This window comes from Callorhinchus milii, unplaced genomic scaffold (assembly GCF_018977255.1).
Source record: "Callorhinchus milii isolate IMCB2004 unplaced genomic scaffold, IMCB_Cmil_1.0 Scaffold2, whole genome shotgun sequence".
Taxonomy (NCBI): Eukaryota; Metazoa; Chordata; class Chondrichthyes; order Chimaeriformes; family Callorhinchidae; genus Callorhinchus; species Callorhinchus milii.
This window is the reverse complement of record NW_024704743.1, coordinates 42,392,422-42,405,650: the sequence shown is the minus strand read 5'-3', so window position 1 is coordinate 42,405,650 and position 13,229 is coordinate 42,392,422. Positions and strand designations below refer to the sequence as shown.

At 42.7% G+C, this 13,229-nt stretch overlaps 1 protein-coding gene across 1 annotated transcript in view; it reads right to left on the bottom strand.

The window, feature by feature from the left end:
* Positions 1-12,704, bottom strand: part of LOC103179929 (cadherin-6-like) — an 89,333-nt gene extending 76,629 nt beyond the window's left edge. Inside the window, 1 exon segment of the mRNA XM_007895463.2 lies at positions 12,547-12,704. The gene's annotated coding sequence lies outside the window, so the exon portion shown is untranslated.
* Between the last annotated feature and the right edge of the window lie 525 nt (positions 12,705-13,229).

The following is a 13,229-nucleotide window of genomic DNA, read 5'->3' as shown; positions in this document are numbered from 1 at the left end:
TGACCCTCAACTGTCCTTTCCCTCCCACATCTGTGCCATGACCCGCTCTGCCTTCCCCCACCTCCACAACATTGCCCAACTCTGCCACTGCCTCACCCTCAGGCCACAAAACCCTCATACATGCCTTCATTACAACCAAGCTTGACTATGTAAACACCCTGCTTGTCAGCCTCCCCAACGTTTCCCTGCACAAGCTGCAGATCATCCAGAACTCTGCAACTCGTGTCCTCTCCCGCACCAGGCTCTGTGACCATATGACACCCACCCTCGCCCGGCTCCCCTGGATCCCCATCCCTCAGAGATCGAGTTCCAAATTCTCATCCTCACCTTCAAGGCCCTCCACGGCCTTGCCCCCTCCTACCTGCTAACCCTTATCATAGACATCAATCCCATAGGGAGGGTACAGCAGAGATTCACAAGAAGCGCAGGTTAGAAGTGGCTTTATACACAGGGGGTTGTCAGGTCATAGAATGTCTTACCTAGAATGAGGCAAAATCCCAATTCATTTTTAAGAGAGAATAAGATAAATATCTGAAAAGGAGAAATGTGAACAAAGATGGGCAAAATGCAGGGGAAGAAATTAAACAATGATTCTTTCAGTGAGACAGCGTTGACAAAATAATAATAATCCTTGCATTTGATATGATGTCTTATCATATCTTCAAGACATATCAAAGGGCTTCACAGAATATACTGTCAAGTGAATTGACTGAATATTTTGTGGGCGAAATGCAGCAGCCAATTGCACACAGCAGTGTCCCACAAACAGTCATGGATTGAAGTGACCAATTTTTTGGGGCGGGCCAAATGGCCTTTTTCTGCATGGTAAATTTCTAAAGTTCTTTGGTGCTTATTTACATGTTTCTTTCACACATCGTGAAAGGTCGTCTGAGTGATGTAGATAGCGTTGATATTATCATCATTCGTTTAGTTCACGCTTTCATATTGCGAGACTGAATATTTCTCACCGAGTCCACACAGTTACAGTGGTTCATCTCCAAATTGCCTTTACAAAATGTTTCATCTATCAGTCATCATTCGTCGTTCTAAGATGCTACCGTGGAGGAATGGCGCTATATAAATGGATGTTGTAGTTTGTTTTGAATTCGATGCCTGACAGCTACATTTGCTTAACACTCAGTTGTATTGTGAGCTGCTTTATACAGTAGCAAAATATATTTGATATATATTTTGCGGGCGTTTCACCCACAAAATATACAGTCAATTTACTTTACAGTCGCTTTTGAGATGTCTCGACAACGTGATAAGGCTCTATATCAAATATAAGGATTATTATTTTTAGCATGTACAATTCATTATTGCTGGAGTGCCAAAACAGTCTGGCACGATGGCTCCACATCCAATACCTCACTGATTTTCTCCTTGGTTTTCTGACAATTGTAAACTGGTAACAATTGTATCCTTGTGATGTACTCTTTCACAGAGCACCAGGCAGATTATTTTGTTGCTAATGTAACATGACCCCAATGTAGTCAAACATTGCTTGCAATAATTAAACAAAGAATAATAGATACCCAAGAGTGATTACAACATGCTGATCCCATCAATGGGTTCAGAGCAGCATTTGACCCCTGATGTGCGATTACTCTCTTGCAGTCACTTTTATGCATCTGTCTGTGAACTATTTGGTGCAGTTTCATTTCACTTTAGTCTCTCTTGCTCTCTCCCTGCTGGCAGTCAGGGCTGTGATGGGCATCATGAGGCAAAATAATCCAAGTAGCTAATGTAAGGCAATATCCACATGGAAGAGGATGAACTGAGACTTAATCACTGCCAGTTTATCAAGTAATTATCAGTACTTGATTCCTGGGAATTAGCAGTCAGTGGGCTCCAGCATGTGCCGGGTTCTAAAAATAAAGCAGTCTTTGTTTATTTGTTTATTGGAGATCTCACACTGAAAACGAGTGTGGAAAAGACTGCCACTTTCTATAATCAGTACCTGTGGAGTCCTGTAGCTCAGTGGTTAGAGCACTTGTCTCGCAAGCAAGAGACCAGAGTACGATTCCCGGCAGGGCGAAACCTTTGCCAAGTTTCCTTACTCCCTCCATATGTTTTATAATAATCCCTCAAGAAAAACAAACTAATAAAATTGGTCACTTCAATCCACGACTGTTTGTGGGACACTGCTGTGCACAATTGACTGCCGCATTTCGCCCACAAATATACAATCAATTCACTTTTTACAGTATATACTGTGAAGCATTTTGAGACATCTAGAAGACATGAAAAGCGCTATATCAAATGCATTATTATTATAAGCCTCAATACTATATGTATCTAGTTATGTAGTTAGTGTGTGTATGCGTGTGGATCCAAATTGTGACGTAATAATTAGCACTGGTGACAGTTATTATATCACAAGTTTTTATCCCCCATTAATATGTTTCCAAAATTGTGAAGAATCCTTATTTGATATAATGCCTTTCAGAAGGATGCCTCAGGATTTACTGTGAAGTGTCATGACAGTGTATTTTGGAGGCAAACTCGGCAGCAAACTTGTGCACAGCAATGTCCCACAATCAAATGGTGAATGACCCATTTTATCTGGGGCATTATTGACCAGAATAACTTTGATAAAGCAAATAGAGCTAGACGATTTTCACTGATCAATAAATTAATAACATTATGGCATAAATTGAGGACCATCACCAAAAGAAAGACCGATTGGTTGTAAGAATATGAAATATGCACCACAAATCACCGATGAAGTCATTTAACACCATTAAAATGAGATAAGAATAAATATGAGGAGAAATATCAAAAGGGAATGGAATTAATATAGATCGTGCCAGGAGGGATCTAGTGCCAAGGCAGACGTTTAGATAGAATGGCCTTCTTCTGTGATATAAAGTATCTTTGATCGTTTGCTAATTTCTTAATCTATTTTAATAAATAATTACAGTGGAAAAACCTGCACTAGTTTTTCCTTTTTCAACCCCTGCCATCAAGTGAAGGAAGATTTGGAAACTCAGCCCCAAAGGAGAAACTTGAGCACAAATGTCTATTAAGAGTTTATTTCGATTCCAGGTCTCCAACAAATTAAAACTATTGCTCCTGGGGCGTCCTATACAGAAGGCGTTTTACAATGTATCTACTATTAAGCAGTCATTAACAATAATGTGTACCTGAGGTCTTGGCATTTTAGAAGTGAAGAACTGGCGTAGATCATTTTAAAGTAAGATTCATCTGCCCAGATCAGTGTTTCTCATAATTGCATTGATAGCTTCCCTGTGAATCACTCACAAGTTTATGGAGTTGAAATTTGTAATTTCTCAGCCAACAGGGGCATTCCTATCCTGTCGTAGGGCAAGAGAAAGAAGAAGAGTGACAGAAATAATATTGGTTGGACTGTGCCAAAAAAATTGGGGGAAATATATTGCAGAACCACTTGGAACTGAAATGAATGGGGAAATGGAGTTAGGTTTGTATCTGTGTTTAAATACATTAAACAATCACTTCCAAAATCACCACAACCATTAAGCTCAAGGGCAGCTGATTATATAATAATAATCCTTGCATTTGATATAGCACTTTTCACATCTTCTAGACGTCTCAAAGTGCTTCAATTCTCCTAAGGTTCAGTGTAGGGCGTCTGGCGTGGAGGCCGCTATATAAATGCAAGTTGTTGTTGTAATACAGGGCTATGCAACCCAAATTGGATCTCAGAGTGTGCTAAGTTAGCTGGTTTCAACTTGATAATAATTGGGGCAGCTCCATTTGGCATCATCACCTCCGAGCTAGAGAGAAAAAAATCAATCATGTTTCCTGCTGTTGTGCGTGTGTTTGTGTGTGGGGTGTGTGTGTTGGGCAGCATAGGATTCAATCAAATAGCCTGCCAGGAGACACTATCAAAACTCAAAAACGTGCATTTGAGTGTTCATCCACTTGGATGAGAAATCAGACATCGATCAGCACCTGTAAACTATATCCGAGCTGAAGGGGAGAAAAAAAACATTAGACGAGAGGGGGGAAAAAAGGGAGTGAAAACACTGGAAGCATAAGAAACCCATGGTACAAAGTGCTTGTCTAATCCTGATATCCAAGAAAAGAATAGGGCTGTGTTCTGATAAACATTTTTTTTTAAAAGTTTGTTATTCCATATGTGGTTTTGGAACACGAATATTGAAACACTAAGATAATAATAATTGCCTCTTGCGAATCAACCTGTGCAAGATTGTGAAATGAAACTGGTTGAATGTTTGTCCCCACCTCATCTCCCCCACCTTGTAAAACTCTGGTCCTTGTGGAGTGAAAATTAAAGATCTTGGTATATCAGTGTGCTGTTAATGGGATGCTGTTAGCATACTGAAGGCGGCTGCAGGTCAACGATGCTGTGGTTTACACTGAGACCAACCTGTGAAGCTAGTGCTTGCTGCTTCGCACAAGAAACCAGCTCTGTACAATCCAACTCTTGACCTTCTGAGCGGACTTCAATAAACGACAGCACACTCATGCTATTTGTTTTTGTGCTCTGTATTTTATCCACCGCGTTGTCTGGCTGAAAAAAAATACTATTGCAATTCAAGCTCACTTGTTTTTCATTTCTGCCTATTTTTGAAAACGTGCCAAAGCTTCTTTTTAAAAAAAGGGTTTTGAAATTGATATGAAAGCAAGACAACATGGATCTGCTGTTAAAGGAAGAAAATAGGTCTCACCACAAGAGGGAGACATCTGCCTTTGAAACAGAGCCTTGAATGATTCCTACGCTGTGTATGTGAACACACTCTTACAGGCAACGTGCCTTTACAAAAGAACAGGGCATCTTTTTCTCAGTTGTAAACTGCTTTCTAAGACATGCCAAGAAATCCATCATGTGACACAAGGGCGAGTCCGTGTGAAATGCCAATTAGCAAAGTGCCAAACTGCTAATAACCATGCAGAATAATTCCAGGACATGTGTCTAGGTGACCTTTTTGATCTATTTCAGGGTAGGAAGCAGGTGTAACCAGTCTTTTCTGTACTGTAATTGCAGGAATCAGCGATGTATTAAACCCTGCACAGCAAGCTACAAGTGTCGATCACAGATCGAAATTCATATTTGCAATCCTTATATTTTCATCCTTCGATCATTTCAACAGAAATTCTGATGGGCTAAATTACACACCATTCCATTTGCTTGCAAATTTCAACCACTTTACAAAGCTTCAAGTACCAGAAAATGTCTGGAATTATTTCTTAAAATGTGTTCCTATCGCTGGGCCTGTGCTGAGAAACTGGTTAGTGGATGTCACAAAGATGTAGGTGAATGAAACTACAGTAAATATTGGTCTCAGACAAAGTCTCAGCCTAATGGATGTGACCAAAATACAATTGCTTGCTCTCGCTGTGTAATACTTTCACCACTCTAGCTTTCCACTGAAGCTTTTTCTCGTGATGGCAAAGCAAAAGGATTCATCCACAAAACAAGCCACATGGAAAATAACACTTAATAGAAGCTGCTTTTGATACAGAGCCTTATCACAGTGAAACATCCCAAGGCATTTTACACAATGAGTTACTTTTTAAAGTCAGGGCCTTGGGACGTCCTCCAGACATGAAAGATGCCATATAAATGTAAATGTGTATTGTAAAGGATCGTGTCTGTTATGTAGGCAAATGGGTTCAATATAGGCCGTCACAGCCATGAAGACCTGGAAAAGGGAGTAGACAAGACAACCAGCAATACTGTGTATAATTTGCTCACTCCATCATTAATAGTAATAATAATCCTTACATTTGATATGGTCCCTTTCACATTGGAAGGACACCACAAAGTGCTTCACAGGATTTTTAATGTAAGGTGCAGTGACTGTATTTTGTAGAGTTTGTCTTAGAGAGAAGAGGATGTGGTCGGAAAGGTCAGGCATCAGCAGACACAGACAGCTCCTAACCCCTTCTGCTAATAATTATTTGCTGAATTGAATTAGTGTGTATAAATCAAGTCACTGCTAATTAATTTTCAGAATGTGTCGTATCCATGAACTTTGCGCACATGACAGGGTCAAAGTCCCTAGCAGAGAAAAAAAATCTAAAAATTGCTTCATTTTGGTGGAAGGTTCACCATGCCCCCCACCACAGATTACTGTCACTGAGGCCAGAATCATGAGTCAGTGATGGAGCTACCTCTTGTTACCCTGGTAGCAGTGATGACTTGTATGAATAAAAAGCCAAAGCTTTGACAATTTTATCCAGCCGATACCAGGGGAGCAGGTGGAGAGTTGCTACTATGATCTGAGACTCAGAGAGCCGCAGCTCCTCACAGCAGCTAATCTGCATCAGCAGTGAAATGAATGTCCAAATTAATCTGTTTTTTTTGATGAATTTGGCCGAGGAACATTTAACCTTCAGAACAATGGATGAAACTATAATCTTATGTTAGTTACAGTGTAATGCCATTGAATAAGCAGTCTAACTAGCGATATTCAGTTTCGATCTGTTATTTGCCACCTCGGGTTGTGACTTTTACACCCTGCTGCCTTGGGATTTGCGATTTGTCAGCTGTGAATTTCACTACTATACTGCACAAGCAGGAACTTGCCAACCAGACGTTGCGGTGGAGGCAACAGTGCGCTTCGTGAATATCGGACTTAGACCTTGATAGCCTGCATTTATTAATATAAAAATACATCAATTGACGGAAAATGAATATTTGAAAAGGTTAACGTACTGATAAGCCGCGACTGAGGGTTTACAGCATTTCAATATATCACAAACATGAGGGTTTAATTTCCAGTCTGCACTGGGGGTTTGGATAAATTCTGTCCACAAGACCGCATATGCCATATAAAATGTACAAACTAGTGTCAGTCTGCAATCCTATGCTCACGATATACAGTTATATGCAAAGAATGTCACCCAATGATCCAATGATTCAGTGTGATATCGAGCAGTGGAAAGTGACCTTTCTGAGTTGATAACCACATCATGATTACAGTCAGTGTGTCTTTTCAGAATCCAGACCCACATTTGGTGACTGTAAATGCTGCACAACAAAATAAAATCTGCAAGGCTTGGATTCACACTATGCAGCAAGAACCTCGATGTTTGACTCTTGTCAACTTCAATCTCCAACAAGCATCCATGAGGTGAGTGAAGAGGAGCTCTTATGTGGGAAGAAAAGGAAAACAGAGGCAGAGAGCGACAGGTAATGTCTCAAGTGTGGACCAAGGAGAGAAGATGTTCTCTTGGATGAAAATAAAATTAAAAGGTTGTGTCAGGAGGCAGAACTACTCTGCTAAAAATTCTCATACAAATTACATCAAAAGCTTTCAAGAAGTTTGAATGGTCTAAAGTGAACGGTACGGACTGTAGCAACTGAATGCATTAAGTGACTCGACTGATCTGAACTCAAAAAAACTCAAATCTATCAGCGCATAGTGCGTTTATCTTTATCCCATCAGGGTTCCCACCAGGGGCAAGAAATGCTTCGTGGAGCTGAGTTTTCCTTTCAGTCTCTCTGAGCCAACCCAGTGCAACAGGTGAGCACTAAATCTAATTGTGTCCTTAGTTCAGCAAAGTGCCTTACAGCAGAGGTGAGGGTGAGGACAGTCTCCTCATATGCATGGATTGTTGAAGCATTTTGTTTTGTGCACTTCAGTGTGGGCTGGCTGCCTATCATTTAAGTTCAGTGGCTTCACCTGAAGGTTTATCCATCATTGTTTCAACCAAGCTACTGGATCAGCAGGAGGATGTGCAAAAATAATCAAGGAGTAAAGAGAAAAAAAGGATATCTTTGCTCTTTGACTAAATTTGCTCTCAATTCGAGCAGGGCAACACCTGAGGCAAGTTTTTGTTACTCCATACACTCTTACTCATCAGTAAGTAGGAAGCCAGTTGTTATTGGATTGGCGGCTTGCTTTCCGGGTGGGGGGGGAAATCCCTTAAAAAAATAATTTGGTCACTCAATCCACGACTTAAATCCACTGTTGGCGGACACTTCTGTACTCAATTGGCTGCCGCATTTCGCCCACAAAATATACAGTCAATTCACTTTACAGTATATTCTGTGAAGCGCTATGAGATGTCTCAAAGACGTGATAAGGCGTTATATCAAATGCAAGGATTATTATTAAATCTTCTTCTGGCCAAACACAGCCCAGCAGTGACAACAGTCCCAGAAGTAGGGACATGCAGCTCAGTCTATGCTGAACACACCTGCTAACTGAAGGCCGTTACAAGAGGATTCTTCACAGAGGCTAAATGAGGGACTAAATAGGAAGTGCTATGTGCATGTTTGTTCATATAAATGACATCTCCCTGCTCAGGAAATGGCATCTCTTGCAGAGGATGTAGCAGCACCCACGGAGGATTCATACTTGGATAGGACGACGTTCAGTTGAGCCAGACTGTGGGAGATTTGCACATTAGCTAACCATTGAGGGAAAATAATATTTTAATCACTCACAATTGCAATGCAATGCAATGATCTAGTAACATCAGTACAAAGCAGCATATTGTAATTGGGGGCCAGTTATTTACTTTACTTCTGCTACTCGGATGTTTTTCACAGAGGTTTCCTTCAAAAGGCTCTACGATCAGGGGGAGCAGGAATTGTGGCTGTGTTCATGGATATTAATGGTTCTTAGAGCACATACGGTTATGTTCCACAAAACTCTATGGTGCGCTCTCAATCCCGTAAGCATCCTCAGCCACAGAAGACCATACGTTCAGCACATTAGCACTTTGTATGACGACCACAAGGCAGGTAACCTGAAAGCTGTGAAACGCTTTGTTGGTTGCTCCTTTGGAACAAGTGAAATTAGAAGACGAGGAATCACTTGGATTCTATTTTAGCCCACGTCTAGAATCGTTGATGATTTCATTGCATGGAAAAGTGTAAATAAACCAAAAGACAGTCTTGTACAAAAATGAATACAACAGTGGTTTCTTCCCATGCAGTCTAACGCTGGCTAAAATGAAGGGATTGTATTTGAAAGAGAAAAATCTGCCATTGCGGTACTATAATTTTAATATCTCATTCACATTTATAATTGCATAAAATAACTTGATTAAATGTTTAAATTTTAGACACCACTAGACTTTTTTTTTACACACACACACACACACACACACATCTTGAATCTCCCAATGTTGCATTCAGAAAACAGAAATCATTTGAGCACACAGCATTTTAACTCATTTGCTCATCTATGAATTAGACAGTCCAACAGCAAATGTAAACACTTACGATCTTCTCTGAACCTTTTCAGCCTTTCAGTGATGTGCCAGCTTTCCCACTGCACTTCAAAAAAAATACAAAATTCAAAGCGCCTCCTCCTCGCGTATTACACACCTACATGCCGTGCATGATAAGTATGTTGTTCACCTTATTCCTGTCTTTCCAAGATGTTTCAGTTCACTGATTTGAGTGCTTCTGAGCTTTCATTTCAATCCAAAAGCAGACTTCAGGAAGACTCGAGGCAATGAGTCAAATGTCCTAAAAGAATTCCCTTACAATACCGAAGACAAGCACACATTGAAAAGCTCTTAAAAATCATCGGTGAACAGGAATCTCTCTCTTATATAAGCGCACATAAATATATCTACCAAAAGTGATTCAGTTCTGAAATCTTTCACTTCTGTCGTGCGGATGTTACGAGAACATTCTTCAGATCTCCCTGGAAAGCTTCATTCCGTCTCCCAATCTTGCGGCAGTAATTTCAGCTCTGATCCCAGCACCTGCAGTTTAGCTTCTATAACTCACACACCCAACGCCTTTCAATCACACCAGCCTCAATGGGCAAGAAAGGAGCCACTTGTTCAGGTTATGTGAGTTCCGCTGTTGCAGAGTAAATCAATGCTGATTTATTTAATCTGTTGCATTTCGCTTTAGAACTATAATAAAACCCTGCTTTTCAGATTGTGTGCACAGACTGGCACCAGTTCAGACAGGTTCATCTGAACCACTGAAAGGAGCTATGCAGCTGTGAACAACCATCTGCTGTGAACTCCTAAAATGACAAGACAGAGAAGGGTTAACAGTTTGTTTGGATGAACACTGCACTGTAGCAAGAGTCGGGATCATACTCTGTCTAAAGTATCAAAAGTTGGAAGCCGTAATGCTTGAAGAAACCTCCAATTAATGTCACTTTATTGATAAAGATATCAGGTTTACTATGGATAGTGGATAAATGCTTAGTATGCACAGTGCATCACACAGTGTAACACAAGCGGGAAAAGAAAATGGAATTCTGTTAAGACTTTGGGAAGTGGAGTGAAAATGCCAGCATAGTTCTGCAAGGCTAAAAAGGGTTTAAGGAGGCAGAAGTGAATTTGCATTAGCTATTAGATGCACTGAGACAGCCTGTGTCACAGACAGCTGAACCAGTTAACTGCTGCTGTGAGTATTTACATGGAACTATTGCTGCACTCTATTTTTTCCCTTACACTTTGCTCACACTCACAGATGATGTTTAATTTATTTAGTAACTCTCTTCCAGCTGACCCGGACTGTGGCGCTTTATTGCAGGTACCACATTAAGTGTGAAATTAGGAACTGTTGCTGTATGGAACATCAGTTATTATCTGTCAGCAGCCTGCAAACATGACCAAGACCTAATGGAATTAGATTGGTTGAGTGGAACTAGCCTAGATAGCCTTTTGGTCATCAAACATTTTCTTGCGGAGAACGATGCATCTCAGTGGGTCAATTTAGGGATGGGGTACTGAAGACAAGGTGACATTTAATTCACCGAGGAACAGAAAGCACTCAGAATGCACAGCCCTGAGTAAAGCACTTGGAATTCACAGCACTCGAGCTACAGCACAAGGGCTCTGGCAGCAGCAGACAGCAATGCTGAGCCTGGCATCACTCTACCATTCTCTCAAGAAGAATGCACTGAAAGAGGTGCCTATTTATAAATAGGTGGGGTGTTCAAAATTGCCCAATTTGTTTCTTCAATGCAAAAAAAAAGCATAATTTTACTGACAGTCCTGGAATGTCTCGTCTTTCACAACATTTAATGGAATCTATTTACCACATACCACAGGGTGGCCAGAACCTGCAGATGCACTGCAGTGTGGCAAGACTGTTGAAAGGGGTTAAAAGTAAACAGCAAATGCAAAGAAATGTTTTCTTGGTAAAACCCTCAGCATCCCCCTGACACACACACACACTCACACACATACACACACACACACACACACATTCAGCCCCTACTTGCAACAGTTTGACATTCAATTAGATTTCCAACCAGTATTACGTGCTACTCCCCAGTAACATACTAAAACCCCACTGAGCTGTGTGCCTGACAGCACACCCGAGGCTGTGAGCTAACTCACAGCACAAGCACAGCAGCAATGCAGAAGCCACTTGAGTGAAGGAGGGAGGATGCAGATGCTCCTCACTCCAACCCATCGGCAAGTGGTCCACAAAGTAACCGGAGTAACTCGTGTGAGCGAGGGGCCACCACCCCTGACAGACACTGGGGTCACCCCACCCTTGCCCCCTTGCACCCCCACAGACAGTGCACCCCTGCGTTTTTGTGACTGGGATAGCAATAGCATTGCCACTGGGGCCATCACTGATGCTGAAGCAGCACTGAGCTCACTCGGTGGCAGGGGGTTGAGGCTATGCTGCAGGTAGGCAACAGTTACTGGGTGAGGGGTTTTGGGGTGAGGTTGCACTTCCCAGCGGGGAGTGCTGGGGGTCTGAGATGTGACCAACATAAGAGTGCACTGACCTTGGCTGCCAGGCAGGCAATGGGGACCAACTGGACACCCAGAGCCCACAGATTGGGAGTGAGCCTCCAGTCTGCAGCCATCCCCGAGAGCTGGCAGTGACTTGGCCACTGCGGGTTGCAACGCTATACACTCTGCTTTGCTGACAACCCTCCTTCACACCACACCGTAATTCACACAGCACTGTTGGGGTGGGTGTGGGGTGGGTGTGTGGGGGGGTTTGCAGAGCTCTCAGTCTGACACACACAGTTTGAAACCACAACCGAAAGAGCGACGACTAAAGTTCACTGCAGCCCGTCAACATTTCTGCTCGACTTCCACGTCGCAAACAGCCCACTTTAGTGGGAATTTGTTCTGTTAAACTGCAGCAAAGCTTCACCCCCCCCCACCCCCACCCTCCCCACCCCCCCCACCTCCATCCCTCCCTCTGTATGTTGCTTTCGGCACAAGTGCATCACAGCACAAGTCCCACACACGCCTGAGAGCTGCCACAGAAAGCACTCCTTTTAGGACTTGGGGTACACAAAGCGGTGCATGTGTTGGTTTTCTTAAAAAAATATATCCCCCCCTCCCTCCCCCCCTCCCTGCCTCCCTCCCTCCCTATGAAAAAAATGCATTTTATTCACAAGCGCTGACAGGTCTCACAGAGAACAGCTTTCTGCAAAATCAAGCGATGGAGAAAGAAGAAGAAGAGAGAAAAAAGAAAGAGAGAGATAGAGAGATAGAGAGAGAGAGAGAGAGAGAGAGAGAACAAGAGAAATAACACATGCCTCGGGTTATCTTTTATCTCTTGACAAAGCTTCCAATGTGCAGAACAAAAAAAAAAGCTCTCTTGTCATCAGTGCACAAGGTAAGAGGGAGACTTACCTGACCCCCAGCTCCTGTTAGGAGTCTGATACTTCTTCCTGCGAAGGGCTCTGATAAGTACCACACCGCTAAGTGGTCCCTGTGCCTCTCGTTGCTGCAGTTGTGTTGGCTGTTCGGATTCCCAGACTGACTTTGCTCCACTCCAGGCGTCTGCTCGCAGCATCACTTCTTTTTTTTTCTTTTGGTTCTCAGAGGCAGGAACCCGCAGCCGAGGTGGGGGAGGTGGGGGGGGGGCTGGGGGGGGGGGGGGTTGGAGGGGTGGAAAAAAATCTGTGGCTGTCAGACTCCCCGATTGGTGGCCATCCAGCGCTCTGATTAATAAAATAAACCTCCCCTCAAGCAGAGGAGTGTCGGGATGGGGAGGGGGATACTGCTCTCTGCGAGCACTGGGGCAGGAGTGGGAATCCTGTCTCTTTCAGGCTGAGGGATTTGCAAATGAATGCAGTGGGAGTGCATAGTGAAGAGGTTTTTGTTCAAAGAGCCCTCTCTCTCTCTCTCTCTCTCTCTCCCCTCCCCACCCCCTGATGGATTGGCCTCTCTACATTTGAAGTCTTAAGCAACACCATCCCACCCCCCCCCCCCCTCACACACACACACACATTCTTTTGCACACCCCATCTAATCTGCTTTCTTTCACCATCAGTGATAATAGAAAAAAGGTGCAAACAACCAACAAATTATAA